Here is an 18274-nt window from a genome sequence, read left to right on the forward strand (position 1 = left end):
TAAAGCTTTGATTACTGACCTAATGTAGAGTTATTACCCACAATGGGTCAGAAAGTCTTTACAACTGAGCCATAAGCCTATATCTACTGTCTCAAAGAGCTTGGAAGAAATAGATTAAAAAACTCCGTTTTGATCCAGGTAGAATTCTGAAACTTAAGAATTCTCTTTAGAATCTGTTTCCAATTTTAGAATGCCATCAACATTTGTGCCACTTTCTTAAAGAAGAATCTAGGATGACTTTAGGTTGGACATATTCAATTTTCAAATTTGATTAATGAAATATGTTATATGCGAAAAGACTACTGATTTTTAAATTAGTTCCCCATCACATACTCACTAAAACACTGTGAGAGGCGCCTTTAATCATGCTAATTTCAGGCAGGTTCATAATATCCTGGAGATTTGTATATTTCAAATTGAATTAATCATCACCTCCCCTCCACCCAACCCTTATCGAGTAGCCCCTCCTCCTATTCCTTTCATTTCTGTTAGTGGCACCCATCCTCCCAGCCACCCAGGCTCAGAACCTCAGACATAATCATCACATTTCTTTTCTTGATCAATATTTAACCAACGACAAGCACCACCAATGCTACCTTTATAACATTTTATATCTACTCTTCCTCTATATGGCATTAATTCATGGACCTCTAGCTCAAATCAGAGGTCCATCGTTCTGAAGGCCCCAAAGTTCTGATAACCTGAAGTTTTTTGTTTTTGATTTAAAAGTTTGCTTAATAATTTGAATTGACATGAGGCTTTTTATAGACATCATTTGTAATATTTAGTTTCAATTTATCTGGACAAATATTCAAGTGTTTGACTACAGGGAGCTTATCCAGAGCCAAGTGTTATCCAATATATGGTGTGTGCTTTGTAGCCCCTTTCTAAAGTCTGGAAAATTTTGTGTCCAAAATACGTCTGGCCTCAAGGATTTCAAAGAAGGGAATGTGGATATTTGTTATCATAACCCCTTGAAGGAGACTCTACTTATTGTTTCATCTTTCTCTAACCCATTCTATGCCTCTCCATCAAGTAAACTTTTCTGAATACATCTATTCCAAAACTGCAGTCTTCAGCAGGATACTTCCAGCTCTATATTCCGGCATTCAGCCTTGATGATCTGGTCTATCTTTTCTACTCAAAGCAGGTGGGCCCTAGAGGGCATCCAGATTGCATCATGACTAGCTTTGAGAAATATAAAGTCATGCCCAGTTCACTTTGTATACCCAGAGGTTAACTATTAAGTATATAGTACTCAATAAACATTTGTTGAATAAATAAAAGAATGAAAAACTGGCAGAGAAAGAAAAGACTGAAGAAAGGAATGAACGACAAGTATTGATCTGAGAAAGTATGAATGGTAATGTAAAATGGCAGATGTTAGTACATGCTTCTATGCTGAACGCTGCTTGGGGTCTATTAAGAGTCAACTTTGTTTTGTTTTGTTTTTAAAGATTTTATTTATTTATTTGACAGAGAGAGAGATGTAGCCAGTGAAAGAGGGAACCCAAGCAGGGAGAGTGGGAGAGGAAGAAGCAGGCTCCCAGCAGAGGAGCCTGATGTGGGGCTCGATCCCAGCACTCTAGGATCACGCCCTGAGCCGAAGGCAGACGCTTAATGACTGAGCCATCCAGGCACCCCAAGAGTCAACTTTGGAACTCCTTGAGAGATAATGAATTCTTGGAAAGATCTACCGAAGAAGCCACTAGACAATGAAGGGTTGCTACTAAGAAAATCTAAATAAATAGATGGGAATTTGGGGGGTTTTTTGTTTTTGTTTTGTTTTTGAGTGAAGGAGTTGTATAATAGTCATCTGTAGTGGCCTGGACTTATTGCCTATGTGACTAGCTATAGAAGGGTGAAGCATCAGAGAACAAGTAGGACTTGCAGGTTGGCACACAGGGCAAAAACATGCAGGGGCACTCAGGGCCCGTGGGGGGCTCCCTCCATCCCCAGCACTGATAAAAGTTGACTTAGACATGAGAAGAGGGGTTTGGTTTATACTACACTGAAGTAGATATATGTGGACTGAAATTTAGGGATGTCAGTTACATGCATTGAAGAAAGAGATTGAAATTAATGTACTATATAGACTATATTTGAGTAATAAATATGATATGATAAATCAAAGAGAACGTCAGGAAATAGGTTAAAGATATTGACACAAGTATTAAAATTTTGCTTTATTTTTACGTAGGTCCCTAAAAGAAAAATACAGACACTTATCTACCTGGAATAGTTTAGAATCATTCCAGTTTGGGAATAGGCAAGCAAACCCAAAAGCTTTTTGCATGCCTTTGTAATGCGGGATTCTGGAGAACTATATTCAAAGGGCATTAGATGGAAAAAAAAAAAAAAGGCAAGCAAGCAAGCTACTGGTGACAGAAATAGAAGCAGTGGAGGGGTTTGTGATCCTTTTGACAATTCATAAGGAAAGCTTCATCTGTCATAACCTTAAGCGCGGTAGAATATCTATGAATACTCCAATAACGGTGGCTTATATTTGAATCACCAATTCAGCAGCTCTGGTAGTATCAATATGACACATATGAATGGACCTACTCAAGCCGCATTCCAATCACTCCCTCCACTTCTAACCCAGGACTTTAATGACTGCCAAGCTTCAACACCCGCTTGCGCGCACTCATCTCAGACATGCGCTCCTGACAGCTTCTTCAAACAAAAAGAATATGACTAAACTCTCAAAGCAGGACATAGGGAGTTCCAGTGCTGAAAAGCAAGCCGAATTTACAATTTGAAAATAAATTCCAGCAATGTTCAATAAATTACATATTGCATACTATAAGAATTACATTATTATTGCCATCATAATATATGGCAGTTATTAGAATTATAGCAATAACATATGCAATAGCTAATGGACTTATAATGTAGCATGCCATTGGGAAATAAAAACTAACTATATTTTTTCCTGTTACCAAACAAATGCTGCTATAATCTATACAGTAATTTGAAACTGAGTAGTTATAAGTAGAAGTTTATACCCATATTTGCTATGCATATATGGGCCTCTGTCACATAATTTTCCACTAAAGTTAAATAAGAGGAACATATCGCACACAGACTGTTTCTATGTATCCAAACTGTTTTGATTATTTTGACTGACTAAACCAGCTAAGTTGAGTTATTCAGTTCAACAAAATTGAACTCAACCAAAAAAAAATCAGAGAGGTCAAAACAATAATCAAGTCAGTCAAAAAGTAATTTTTTTTTTCTTTCTTGAAGAGATTGATTTGACTGGTCAAGTCAGTCAAAAGAGTCAAACCAGTTTGTGTGTATAGACGATAACCACAGCATTTTGTCATACTTAGATCACTGGGGAAAAAAATAGTATCAATACTTCACATTAACCGATCTGATATTTGTACAGAGTCTCTGAGGTAGCTGGGACTAATGTTTCCATTTTTCCTTTTAAGCTGAAGACTTTTAGAGAAAAGTGGCCAGAATGTATTACCTATAACTGTATTACAGATCACCCCAAAACAGTGACTTAAAATGGATTAATTTCCACAATCCTGTGAGTTGAATGGGCCCAGCTGGACGGTGTTTTTGCTCCATTTGATATAGACTGAGGTCATTCATGAAGTTCCATTTAGCTGGGACCTTGATGAGGAATGGACGATTCATGGTGACCTCTCATCCGCATGGGTTTCTCTCCATGTAGCTCCTCATTATTTCATAGCTTCTCCTGAGTTTCTTTCTAACAAGGAAGTTGACTTCCAAGTAAAAGCATTCCAAGAGGATAAGCTCTAATGTACAAACATTACTTGAACCTGTAATTCCATCACACTTGTCAAACCAAGCCTGGAGACAAGGTAGGCGGGGACTCTCCAAAGGCATAAATACTAGGAGATGGGGTTCATTGGGGTCACAAAATGTAACATTCTACCAGAACAGGGCTGATATGCTGTAGAGCCAGAATTAGAATCAGGCCTCCTTAACATGGTTTCCTTCCCATCAAATTAAGCACATTTGAACTTCTATTAGTAATATTAAGAGGATTCATTGTCATTTTAGCATTGGTTGTATCTTTAATTCAGAGTAGAGAGGACAGTTTAATATTGCATATCTGTTTTGAAGTTACCAGTTACATTTACCTTCCCATTTAATTTCTCGTCATTTTTATCTAAGATGGAAATCCAAGACAAAGTTGTCTTTGCTAGTTTTCACATGCCTTCATTTCCAACAACTCAAAACCTTATAAAGACCCAAGAATGATCTTGCTCTCTATCATCTTGTCTTATGTAGAACTAACACTAGGAGGTAGAGTGAGGATTATTATGTCCTATACTGAATAGTTGAGAAAACAGAAAATCAAATTGTTGCGTGGCCTGCATACGATCTCATGGTGCATGACAAAGCCAAGCTTCCAGTTCTAGAAGATTCTTGCTCTGGAAGAACTTATGGTCTTTTGGGAACATATTTGCACAAAACTTCTGCAGGAACTTAACCTGGATCTTTTCTATCTGCTGGCTGTTTATAGCACAGATGGATGGTTCTGCATATTCTGGAGTTTGAGGAGTTCCATTCCTTGGAATCTAGCACAAAGGATGGCCCAAAACAACACTTCTCTATCTTCTTGATCTCCAAATCCCTTTATTTCCTAAATGTTATTAAGAACCCCCACAAGCTTTTGTTATATGAATTACACCTATCAATATTTACAGTATCCAAATTAAAACTGAGAATATTTTTCAATTATAAGGACACAAAAGCCTACATTCAATTAGCTGTCAGACTGAGAACATCATCACATGTCATATTGCCACTATACACTTCACTGTACCCTGAGGAAGAAATGGGATGGGGAAAAAGCAAACTGTGTCTTATTTATTATTATAGAAATAAGTTTTGACCCTGAAGGGGCCTCAGTGGCATTCAGAGGCTCCCAAACAACATTTTAAGAGCTATTGTTCTAAAATATTTTCCCCCTTTAGAATAAGAGGGCTAATGATGAAATTACTTAACATCTCCTTAAATTCACTGCTAAGCTGACAAGAAATTAAAAGCTATCTATAGAGAATAAAACTGAAGGAAAAGCACAAATCCAGAGAGGCAAAAGGAAATTGAGCCTGGGGATACCTGTCCATCTTTTGTGACCAGAAGATTTTACCTGGACAGATAAATTGGGTGGAGAAATCAGAGAATAAGTAGGAGCTGGTCCAAAGTGGTTAATTTGATAGATAGAAGAGTAACTGGGCTCTCAGTTTCATTCCAAGACCCCAAAGGAAAAATGTATCTCAGCAAAAGTGTGAATGAGGGAAAAGACCTACCCCATAGAACAGGGCATGAGGACATTTTCTCTCAATTTTGGTTTTGGATGAAAGGGAAAAAACTGCCCAGAATTTCATAACCACAGGCTTGTCCTCTTATGGATTTTCAGCCCATTTTTATTATAAAATTGTCACAGGTTGGTGGCTTCCAGGTGTTAACAAATAGGAATGCAAAGCCCACCTGGAGGAAGGTACTTTCAACCCAGGCTTCAAAGGATTCCCACACACAAATGTCATTAAAAAAAAAAAATAAGCTCACAATTAAGAAAACAGAACAAAATATGAAATAAAGAAGAAACAAATTGCTCCATAAAATGAGCAAAACTCACAAATGTAGAGTGTAAGAATGTTTAACATGCTTATTAAAATATTTGAAAATATGTCACGTGACCAGTCAGATCTGACAAGGAAAAAGTTAAAATTTATAAATGAAATAATCAAATACAACTTTTAGGAATTACGACGTTTGAAGGTAAACAGTTCACAAGGACGTGGATCAACCGGAATTCTCACATGCTGCTGATAGAAGGGCCAATTGGTAAAACCACTTCGGGAAACTGTTTGGCAGGATTCACTAAAGCTGAATGACACATACTCCATGAAAAAGCAATTTCCCTAGGTATAAACTCAATAAAAATGCTCAACATATGTTCCCCCAAAGAAATACCCACGAAAGTTTACAGCGACACTATTTATAATGGTTATAAATGTGTTTTTACTTCATAAGAATTCATCTAGCTCTACATTTAGGATACATGGTATTTTCTGTGTGTATGCTGAAACTGAATAAAAAGTTTACACACACACACGCACATACATACACAAATCACTCACACACAAAAATTCCTTCCTGTCCAAAGAAAAGGACATCGCTGATAAATCAGAGGACAAACCACTCTTAAATGGAGTTATTGCACAAAACAGAATTAAAAAAGTCAACAAATGAATCAAAAAGTAAACTAGAAACCTTTAAAAAGAAAATGAATCAGAAGTTACGGGGCGCCTGGGTAGCACAGCGGTTAAGCGTCTGCCTTCAGCTCAGGGCGTGATCCCGGCGTTAGGGGATCGAGCCCCACATCGGGCTCCTCTGCTATGAGCCTGCTTCTTCCTCTCCCACTCCCCCTGCTTGTGTTCACTCTCTCGCTGGCTGTCTCTATCTCTGTCGAATAAATAAATAAAATCTTTAAAAAAAAAAAAGAAGTTACATCCAAAGAAATTACAAAACAGGGTCTGAAGAGACCAAGGGATGGAAGTCATAAAAAAAGAAATTGAAAAATATGGAGGACTGAGAAGGACGGTCCCACATACACATGCATTTATGTTTACTTATTCCCAAAAGGAGCTAATAGAGATCATGAGAGGCAATGTTTGAAGTCAAAGACTAAGAATTTTCCAGAACTGACACAAGACTTGAACCTCAGAATCTGGAAGAACATAATCCCCAAGGTTAAATCATATAAAGAAACATACACCATAATGCATCATAGAAAAGTCAGAACACAGCAAAGATAGAAGGAAGACCCTCAAAGCGACAAGAACAAAAAGGACAGAATTTATGCCCCAAAATTTTTTAGGCTGGCTGCAACAATGGAAGCCAGAAGATCACAGAATGGTGTATTCAAAAGTTCTGAGACAAAAGAATTATCAATCTAAGAACATTCTAAGTAGAGAAAGAGTTACACAGAATGAAAAGCATGTAAATACTTTGTGATGTCTATAAAGATGTGATATCAAGGTGCCATTCTTTTCCCCATGATCCTCTGCATAAAATTGCATCATAGTGTACTCTTCAGTTGTTTGTGAGATTTTTTTTATTTTATTTTAATTTTATTTTAATTAATTTATTTTACAGAGAGAAAGCGAATGTGCAAGCGGGAGGTGCAGAGGGAGAGGGGGAATCTCAAGATGACTCCCCGTGGAGTATGGAGCCTGATGCGGGACTCGATCCTACAGCCCTGAGATCACTACTAGAGCTGAAATCAAGAGCTGGCCGCTCAACAGTCTGAACCACCCAGGAGGCCCTGTTTGTGAGATTTTAAATGTCTCGTTAACAAAATTGCTCTGTTCCTGAAATGTGCTTTGTTACTTACATGGGCCAAATAGATGTGAACAGTCTAGACTAAAAACTCAGATCACTTTTTCAGGTCCCAGCCTTAGGCTGAGGGTAGAGTAGCCGCCCAGGAAGTTCATAAAGAGAGGCATGGGTACGTACTGACGTATTTCGATGGATACATACATAGATGTTTACATAGATACATACATTTTGTAGACCACTTCTGTCCTCTGTCTCTGCCCCCTCTTCCGCAGAGTCTGGTACCAGAGAGTCCCAAATGCTAATTTTCTGAATTTTTAGCTCCCAGAACTGATTAGTGTTTCTTGGGCTAAAGGAAATGCAGGGCTACAGCTTTAGGCATCCATAATACAGAGCATTTGTCTCTACGAACACTCTCTGGGCGCCACTGTTATGTTATCCAGTGAAAGCAGCGATGAAAGATCCCTGCCAGGGTGGAGGTCAGGGTCTTTCTCTTTTCCTGAGTGAAATGTGACATCAAATGTTGGCCAGTTGTGAGTATCTTTGCCCAAGTCCCAGAACTTATTTATCTTCTCTGGACAGTGACAAAAAAAAAAAAAAAAAATTGTATGGCACACTTTAAAAAGTGTGTCACTGTTTCCTGAGAGAAATGATCTCCTCTCTAGGATCTGACTGAAAATCATGGGCAATTGAAAGTCTGGTTTATCCCTGTGGACTATTAGTCACCCTATGAAAGTTAATTTAAAACAAATTAATCCATAAATCTCTACATTGTCTGCAAATACTTACCACTATAAAAAACCTAATTTAAACCCTTTCCCCTCTATTCTAAATTAGGGTTGCACTGCATTTTAGAAAATGTCTTCCCGACTCAGAATAAATTACCAGTTATTTCCTTTCTTATTGATGTCAGTGGAAGTTCTAAGGGTAGTATTAGGTCCAGTATCACAATCTTTTAGCACTCAAAGAGAAGAAGAAAGTATGCACATTATTTTACAGAAGCCTTAATACATAAACTTTATGCTTTGGAAAAGTTTAATTTTAAATGCCGTTCCTCAGGCCATTCCTCCCGGAAGTCACTTAATAGAGTTCCTTAGCTAACACCTTAGTCAAACTTAGAATGAGGAAGAAAGTGAAAGGAGAGAGGTAGGTCTTTGATAGGGACAGAAGTTTTACTTTTATCAGGATCATTAACATTGGAGTCTCAAAGCAGAATGAGCGGTAGCCTTCACTTAATCAAAAGGCTAAAAATGGCATCTGGGACCATTAAGTGGCTTAGATGTCTGCAGAAAAGCCTAAATGCAAACCTTAGGAAAGCTGCTCTAAAACATTTGTGCAGTATGGTAAACGGCCAGGTTAACAATAAGGTTTCCTGTCTTTTCTAAGCAGAGGAGGTAGTGACTAGAAACACAGTCATTTGAAACACGAATTTTAAAACCCCCATTTTGAGGGGTAGCCTGTTCAAAAGCAGGTGTTGCCATCTATGGTACTTTGGAACTTTTAGAAACATAATTTTGGGGGAGGGGGGCGCCCAGGTAGCTTTAGTTGATTCAGGTCATGACCTCAGGGTCGTGAGATTGGGCCCTGCGTGGGGCTCCGCAACTGCTTGAGATTCTCTACCTCTCCCTCCCCCTCCACCCCTGCCCCACCTTGCATGTTCTCTCTTTCTCTCTCTCTCTCTCTCTCTCAAATAAATTTTAAAAATCTTTAAAAAAAGAAATAATTTTTTGTGCATAGAAAAACCTTATTCTTTATGCTAAATGATTTCTATCCTGCGCATTTTTTAAACAGTCAGAGAAGGACTCAGGTGGTGATGAAATCAATTAAATCCAAATGCTCCCCAAGTCCATTGTCTACAGCCAATAAGAATAAACAGGAGAGAATTTAGCATGTTGAGATATTTCACGGAAAGGTGTTCCGGGGCTGTCATTCCATAATCTAAAAAAAGGCACTTACTGAGCTGCTAATTACCAAGCTCTCCCACAGCACTATACTAATGTTAAATGGCCCTCTTCCATTAGCTGTAATTATTCCATTTGTAATAAATAAGCATTAACCATTTTCAAATGTACACTCACCAATCATTTTTAAAGGATGAGTTTCATGCATTTAAAATCATATATTTCAAAACAGCCTAGGTGACAAATCTGTGTGAAGGCCTAAATTCAAATTAGAAGAGCATTTAAAAAATTAAAATGAAATCTATTTTGTAACAGAAATTATTACAGCTTGCAAAATCTTAAAAAAAAAAAACAATAACAAGAGAGAATACTATAACCAAGTAAAGGAGAAAAATGTTTGGTATTAATTCTTCAAGAGACCCAGGATTCTTTACTCTGCTCCTAGAACCTAGGAAGCGATTCCTATGAAAATACACTTGGTTAGCTGAAGACCGGATGTGATTGCCTAACTCCACCAATGCCCTTTCCCTCTATTCTGAATAAGTGGGAAGTGAGAACCATTCACAACTACAGAGATACAGATGGAGATGGGAGTGAGCGGTGACAGGGTTTGCATGTGGACGGAAGAAGGAGCTGGAATGGGCTTAGACTTCCCCCATGACTGTTACTTGGAGAATCTTTGAAGAAGTGCATGCTTTATCACATTCACCAACCCTTAGTTTACTCACCTTGCTTAAATCAGAACAAAACTCTTAATTAACAGAACCATAAAAAGCCATGGAACCATACAGGTATGATGTGCACACTTTTTCCCAAATATATTATATTACCATGAAATATACAAAACACAGCAAAAGATGAATTATTAACTATGAAGTTACTATAAAAATAATGCCATATCTATATGTGGGTAACAAAAAAGATAATGTTGGTGTAAGGGATATACCCCAACATGAACTTCTCAAAGCAAATAAAAAATAAGTTCTTACATGATTAATGAGCTTGGAGAATCAAAGTTCTGTTTGCTATTAATCCTATATGGAAAGGAGGTGCCTACACATTGGTCCAAAAGTTCTCAGATTTGCTCTACATGTGGACTATTTGAAAGCCTCAGCTCTTTTTTAAATTTTTTATTTATGTATTTATCAAGATTTATTTATTTATTTGAGAGAGAGGAATGGGGGGCAGAGGGAGAGAAAGTCTTAAGCAGACTCTGCTCTGAGCACGGAGCCCCATTTGGGGCTCACTCCTACAACCCATGAGATCATGACCTGAGCCGAAACCAAGAGTCCATCGCTTAAACGACTTCGTCACCCAGGCGCCCCTGTTTGAAAGTCTCTGTGCTTTAAATAAGACAGTAGAAGCTATTTGTACATTTCAATTGGTTTTATGAACACTAACTGTACTAGCAGAAAATATGACTTGTTATATTTAAATATACATATATATATATGCACACACATATATATAGACATATAAATGTCCAATCCATGAAAAAGAATCCATTAACAACAAACAGGATTAATCTATTTGCTACTGTGAAAGAGTGATTGCTTAGTATTGTGTGCTATCCAATACAGCGCTAATGTAGCTATTTAAATTTAAATTAATTAAAATTAAATACAATTAAAAATTCAGTTTCCCAGTTGCACTAGCTGTATGTCAAGTGTGCAATGGCTACACATAGCTAGTGGCTACGATTTTGGACAATTCAGACACAGAACGTTTCCATCACTGCAGAAAATTCTATTGGACAGTGCTTTCTAAAAGTACTTTCTAGGGGCACCTGGGTGGTTCAGTGGGTTAAGCATCTGACTCTTGATTTTGGCTCCAGTAATAATCTCAGGGTTGTGAGATCAAGCCCTGCGTTGAGTGTCATGCGGGGCATGGAACATGCTTAAGATACTCTTTTCTCCCACTCCCTCTGCCCCTCCCCCACCATTTTAAATAAATAAAAGTACTTCTACCAGTCAGCCAGGAGAAGGATAGACCCAGAGAGTTCTAGTTTTCTAGTTAACTTTTTTTTTGTTTAGGTTTTCTGCAACCAATACGCTTTTCAAGTTTTGTGTCAATACAAGCTCTGAAGTTAAAGTACATATTCCTGAGAAATTAAATCAAAACTTCAAATCTGAAGGTAAGTGGTTTGGGGAGCCGTATGCACATTTTCTGGAAACACTGGGAAGAAGAACTGTGATTTTCTGATGACAAGAAACAGAACTGTATAGGTTTGACCTTAAACAGAGTCTTCGCTCCACTTGCCTGCTGCTGTCTGTTCATTGTGCTTCTGCCCTCACCGCGATGTAAATATTTTCTGAACGTCTCTTTCTTATCTTTGCCCAAAAGGGTAATAGTTAGCACAGTACAAACACAGGACAACAAGATCATTTCAAGTACTCTCACCAAATGTCATTGTCACTTCGAAGTTTTGGCAGCTTAAAATTCTCTCCTACGCAATAAACATCAGTTTTGTTCTTTGTCAACTTGGAGCACTTTGCCACATTTAAGCACGCTGAGACAGGACTAAGCCTCAGGACAGAATTTCTAACAGGAGCTGTCAACCTGTTTTTTCCCAATGTGGTACCCAAATCATGACTGATCCTTGAGTAGAGGCCACCCTAATATATATAATATATACAATTATATGTTAACACATATAATACATTTACATAATACATCACATAATCTCACTATAGCTCCATATATCTATATCTCATATGTTATAAAATTATACCTCAAGAAATTTGTTTCCTTCCAATTTTTTAGCTGAACCTACAGAGATCAAGAGAATTGGCAGAGAGTTTACTCTTCCTATCTACGGACATTATGCACCAAGGAACCCACAGGGATTTTGCTCTGTGGTCTGTTCTGCCCTCGGAGGAACTTGGAAAACACTACCCAGCAACCATTACCAAGGGGAATTGTCATTGGCTGGTCTGCTCTAGGTGTCCTTCTATGGACCAAGTTGTATTGGTGCCATGTGGTCAGTCTGTCCTGGAAAGCCCTCTTCTCGAGGCCTTCATTAGAAGGTTCCACCCCTGTTTTTACACTTGCCGAAGGTAAGGTGTTTAGATTCTGAATATTTAATCAACTGATTTCTTCAAAAGGCTTTACTTCCTTATGTTAAAAAAAAATCTGCCGTTATTGATGGTTGTAGCTCTCTTATTCTTTCTTAAAACATAGTTTCATCCACTGCCACTCAATTAAATTGGAATCCCTAGAGGTAGAGGCCAGGAAAAAGCATTCTGGAAAAGATGATTGGGCACTTCTAAGACACATTCGTAGGTGAGAAAATGCTCAGAGTGTGATTCAGTTTCCTGCCCAGGGTGTGCGTGCACATCACGGTGCTGTCACTTATTCAGGATATGATTTGGGCTAAGATACACCTAACCTTCTTGTACCTCATGGTCCTCATCCATAAAATGGGAACAACAGACTCGTGCAATTGTCAAAAAACAAAAATGAATTAAAACTTGCATTCTCTTAATGGAAATCTGATTTCTTCTCATCTCTCCCACCCCCCATGTACAAAGTAATATAAAGGTGCTTTCCAAACTTATTTTGGGGGAGGACGCACATTCCTCCTTGGAGTTCAACACTGAAGTGGGGTCCTTATTGGGGAACGACATTACCATTGAGGCACCAACCACATTTCCTGAGATACCTACATATATGAGAACAGAGGTTGCATTAGATTGTTTTGGGGCCTGTAACATCCCTTGCAAACAGAAGATAGTGAATATTTAGGGAACTGCAATTGAGAGAACAGACAGGTTTTAGATTCCAAACAATAGATGATCGGAAGTTCTTTCTTTTTTCAATTGGATATTGTTTTTACCTTTCGATGAAGATATGATTCAAAGATTCTGGTTTCACTGTGGATTACTCAAGTCCAAACCAACTCACAAAAATGACCAAGAGGGGAAGATACTTAGGGGTTTTAGTTTTTCATGAAGAGTCCACATGTGTTTTTCCAATATTTCAAGCATTTATAAAGCAAGATCTGAGTGCTCTGGCAGAGCCAGAGACTTTTGTAAGACAAGCTTGACAGATCAGTTTGATTCCTGACAATGTGTGGGGGGAGGGGTCGGCTCATTAGCATAAGTTATGTGTAGCTCTGCAGGTGAAAAATCACAATTACCCCAAAGGACTTGCTCTGTATCCTACCGTGGGTCCAGCTACAATCTAGCTAAATGACCATGAGGTTTGACTATCAAGAGGTAACACTGGTTGAGGGTTTGTTTGGGGAACCATGAGATAAAGAAGGGATTCTATTTCATAAACCCCCCGGGAACGGATTCTGGAACAATCAAAAGTGAAAAAAAAATCTTCACGAATTCTAGAAATAAAATGACCTTGACTAATTTTCCGAATAAACTCAAACGGGATGACCCTTAGAAAAATCTGAAAGGCACAAGAGGTGTCTTCTTGACTCCTAACCTTTCTCTGCCCCTTTCTCAACCTCTCACAGACACTCCTCCTGGTGCCTGGAGCCCTCTGAATTCTTGTCAATCATTTGTGATGGCTGAGTGATTGGCATTCTCTGAATGAAACTCATTCACACTCAAGTGTTACCTTGAGCTCTCATTTGCATTTAAACCTTTTTCTGTGGAGTTGCCAGCTTTTTTTTTTTTTTTTTCCTACCTCCAAAGATTTTCAAGCCGAATACAAGAGAGATTTGATCCCAGGGCTAAGGGTTATATCACCCCATATCCATTTTCTCAGGTCTGAAAGAAAAGCTCAAAACACCTTTTATGTTTCCTTTGGGGAAAGCACAAGGAAGGGGAGGATGGAAGGATTCAAGAATGGAGAGAAGAAAGGAAGGTACAAGAATGGAAAGAAAAATGGGCAGAAGGAAGGAAAGGAGGGAGATGCTTTGAATTTTTATATTCTAGAGTCAAAGATTTCCTGCCTGATGTCCCTTTAATGGTGATCTTGAGGATTATAGCGAGGGTTGGGGGGATGGACCTCTTGGCAATGATTTCTTCTACAGCTTCAAGGCTTCCCCTCTCAATACAAGTGACTAGGGAGCTGGTAATTCCCCAGATTCCAGATCAATACAGGTAACCTCACCTATTCCTCTGTCCTGGGACATGGACATACACATATTTTGTGTTGTAATATTTTTGTAGGTTTCCTCCAGCCTTCTATATTTGAATGATTTAAGATAATCCCTGGATATTATTTTCTTGTTCCAAGCTCTGTTTCTGACAAAATAAGCATTTAACTGTCTTCACAGCAACACGGGTATCATCACAGAGCATGTTGTCCACGATCCTTTCTCAGCTCAGCCACTCAGCTGAGCAAGGGACAGGGTCCTGGCTTAAGACCAGGCAAGACTAGACTGAAATCCTACATGGAAAGGTTGGATCTCCCATAGCCTTCTCTAACGTTGGGTTATTAATTGTCTGATTGGCCTTGCATGTTCAGGAGGGAAGATTGATGAGTAAGGTCTGCTTTGAGCCCAGGGCGATTACAGGACACCTACTTACCTCCTTTTGTCTAAGCTTCGTGAACAATATTGACTGTCCAGTCAGTGCCCAGACATTACGTGGCCCTGGTTGCATCTCTCTCTCTTCCACTCACTTTGTTAGATCTTACTGGATTTGAGTTTGACTATTGTTAGCTGGGTGGTCTGAAATAACAGAGATGATGCGTGAATGCTCTCATCAGGGTATCCCAAGATGTCCTGTTTCCAGAGACAACTAATTCTATAAATTTTATTGAGCCTTTGGATAGGTGAAAATGGCATGGATAGTAGGGTGGTTGTTATGTAACTGCAAAATATCTCACACTTTTGCAAATGTTTTATATCAATATAATATTGATGATGATGATGATAGCTAAATACTTATCTTTCACCAACAGACTCACAAAGCAAGTCAGCTAAGACTGGCTGAGGGAACAGCAGATTGCCATCTCCCACCTCTCTCTCACTCCAGCATGAAATGGCAGGTGGAATGACTGGCATTGTTGAAAATAATTCCCCCATGCCTTTTTGAGGGGTTGTGGTTGCCAATCTCGTAAAGTAGAAGTTGTTAAGTTAGTAGATGTTCTTGCTGTATACATGTGTACTGTTTTCCCAGCCACACTCATACCTGGAGACCAACACTGGCAGCTTCTTATGTTAGACAAGAATGGGGATGTCAGTGAGCACACGCTAGTGATCTTCAGTTCCCCCAGTGCAACCCCAGGCTGGAATGGCCTTCATAATAATGCACTTGGCTGATTAAGAAGGGGAGCCGTCCACACGTGGGAGTGAATGTCTCAGACAACATAGGAGTTAATGCACAGGCTCTGTTTGATAGGAAGCAGAATCTCAGCCCTACCACTTATTAATCATAGCACTCAGTGGCTATTTAACCTCTCTGGGTTTTTTTTCCTCATCTGTAAAATGCGTATAATGACACCTATCTCATAGATAGTATAAGGGTACACTGCATAGTAGATATAATTTTTTTTTTTTTTTTTTGTATGTGGACTCCAAAACTGAGTGCATTCTCGTCACGGCAATGAGAGAAGCTGCTTTAGTCTAAGACTAAAATTGAGCTTGTCGGAACTGTCATAACAGGGAAAGAGCATAATCATCATAAGGGGGCATCCATGATACACTCCAGCCAATTTCTGCCAAGGAGGACTCTATCCCAATAGTTCCAGATTTTCCAATTTTTCAAAGGACTCAAAAAGCATACATTTTTATGTGAAATTTCCCAATGATCCATATTGTAGAAACTTGGCCAGGTCAACTAGGTAGACAAGACAGAACTTGTCCTAGAATAGGATCTGGCCCTCACTCCATCTCTAGCCCTATCAAATCATAAACTCGACACGCAATGGCCATTAGTATTATTATTAGCTTTGCCACTAGCAGAAAAACAACCCCAATTGGAAATCTTGTAACATTTGTATGACAATTATCTGGTCATATAATAAAGTTGATGTTGGAATCCTTAAAATTAACTGATGGCCTGAGGTCCTGTATGTTTTCAGAGCTCATTATGAATTTATCAGGTAGTGACTGCATAAGCAAGTTCTGTCTTATCTAAATCCAAAGAGATGCAGCCCGGCCTGCCTGGAAATTCAGTATCATCCCATGAACGTAACAACAAACTGCAACGCATATGTCCATGTACAAAGAATGCATTCTACTTGGAAAGTAGGAGGAAAAAAACAGAAAGTGCCTGTTTCTATGTATAAAGCATATCCTATAAGTGCTAGTGCAGTTTTATATTATAATAGTACATAAGCAAAGTGCTTATGATGTATTTATAAACTTGCACATAGGGATTTGGGGAAAAAGAAGCTGTTGTGTTTGCTCACGTTGAGTTTCCATCCCACGAGAAGCCGGAGAGGCTTGTTAAGTTCTCGGAGGTACATTTCGAATTGATTCTGTCCAAGTTGCTCCGTTCTTGGGCAGTACGACACAAGGTCAAAGTGACTCAATCTCTCTGAGCCTCGTCTGTTCAATGGGAATAAATAGTAGATTGCAGCTCAGCGGCTGACTCTGAAGAATAAAGACCATGTTCACCTGCATAGTACAATGCCCAGAACACAGTAAATACTCACAGTATTTGCTATTCGGGTGAAATGTCTGAGATTAAACCAGTGAAATTAGTATATACAGACAACTTGACTTTTTGAATGGGCTAGTATTTTTATTATGGTATCTATCCGAGAGCAAATTACAAAAATAAAGGCTTCTGACACTTTGTAATATTAACATCTCTAAGGTAGCATTTTAAATGCCTTTATCCAGGACGAATTGCTGGAGAAGACTATTCTAATGCAACGTTTGAGTGTTATGAACAGGGAGCTTTTGCCTTGTAAACTCATGGGGTGAAATCTCATCCCTTGATCTTCAAAGTGTGACAAAGAGCTATTGATTGAGAGCATATTGTCATTTAAATTACAATTAGGGATGGGTGAAAGGTGGTTATTCAACAGTTCAAACCTTTCTTTTAATACTGTCAAGGACGACTTAACCTTCACCCAAACACACTTCTAAAACTTGTGAGTTTCAATATGTCTAAAATCAATGTGCTTTTCTTAAAGTAAGAGAATCATGTCATTACTCTCATGTTGAACTCGGTAGTTTTGAATCGTGGTGGTGAAAATCTTTCAGAAGGCTTTGCTCTCAGTCACAAAACACTTGTGTCTCAACACAAATCCAGTACTCCATTTGCACCTTAATATGAAATTAAATCATTCAGTGCATTTTTCCTAGAGTAGCTAGTTATACAAGTATATGCATTTTCAAAAATCAAGGGCTATGTGGGTGATGTATGTTTTAATTTAGAGTATTTTAAATAGGAAACCATCCTTCTGAAGGCACAAATTGCTATGAACTTCATGTCTTTTATTACTGGCAAAATAATGTTCAATTCTAAAGGCATTAGGCAGTACGTATCTTAAACGAGACAATGGACAGAATGGAATCTGTGTATGTGTGTGTCTGGTTATTTATGCTTTATTACCAACTCTCTTGCATTTTGCCATATGAATATACTTCATAAATAATTTGCTTTGATGTTGCGCGCACACACACACACGCTAACATGCTATGCCTGCATTGGCAAAGTGCTGGACTCAATCTCACAATCTTGCTCTGGCCAAGCTCCCTGCAGCTTTTCACAGGCATGCAGACAGCACCAAGACTGCAGCTGAGATCTCCTATATTGAAGTACGGTTAGCATTTATTTTGTCAAAGCCTCTCTTCTCTCCCTTCCCCTCTCTATTTCTATAATGCATGCACACCTGTCTGCTTTGCTCCCGAATGGCAGGTGTTTACTGGGATGACATATTATGCCAGAGGTGCTTTTGGCAGCCTCTCATCCTCGGGGCAACCATTGTTCTGGCAGCAGGAAGTCAGTGAACAGTGCAAGGTCATCCAGCCCCACGGTCCTCCGCCCCCTTCTCTTGTATGGGGCATAAGCTCCAAGGTACCCTTCACTTGCTTGACACATGAGGTCATGGGAGACAGTCTCCAGCTCAGGTAGATACCAGGTAAGCGATCCAGCTGGCAAGGTGGTTGGTGGTACCCATCAGTG

This window comes from Ursus americanus, chromosome 14, assembly GCF_024610735.1.
Source record: "Ursus americanus isolate L20-20 chromosome 14, mUrsAme1.1.p, whole genome shotgun sequence".
NCBI classification, from domain to species: domain Eukaryota; kingdom Metazoa; phylum Chordata; class Mammalia; order Carnivora; family Ursidae; genus Ursus; species Ursus americanus.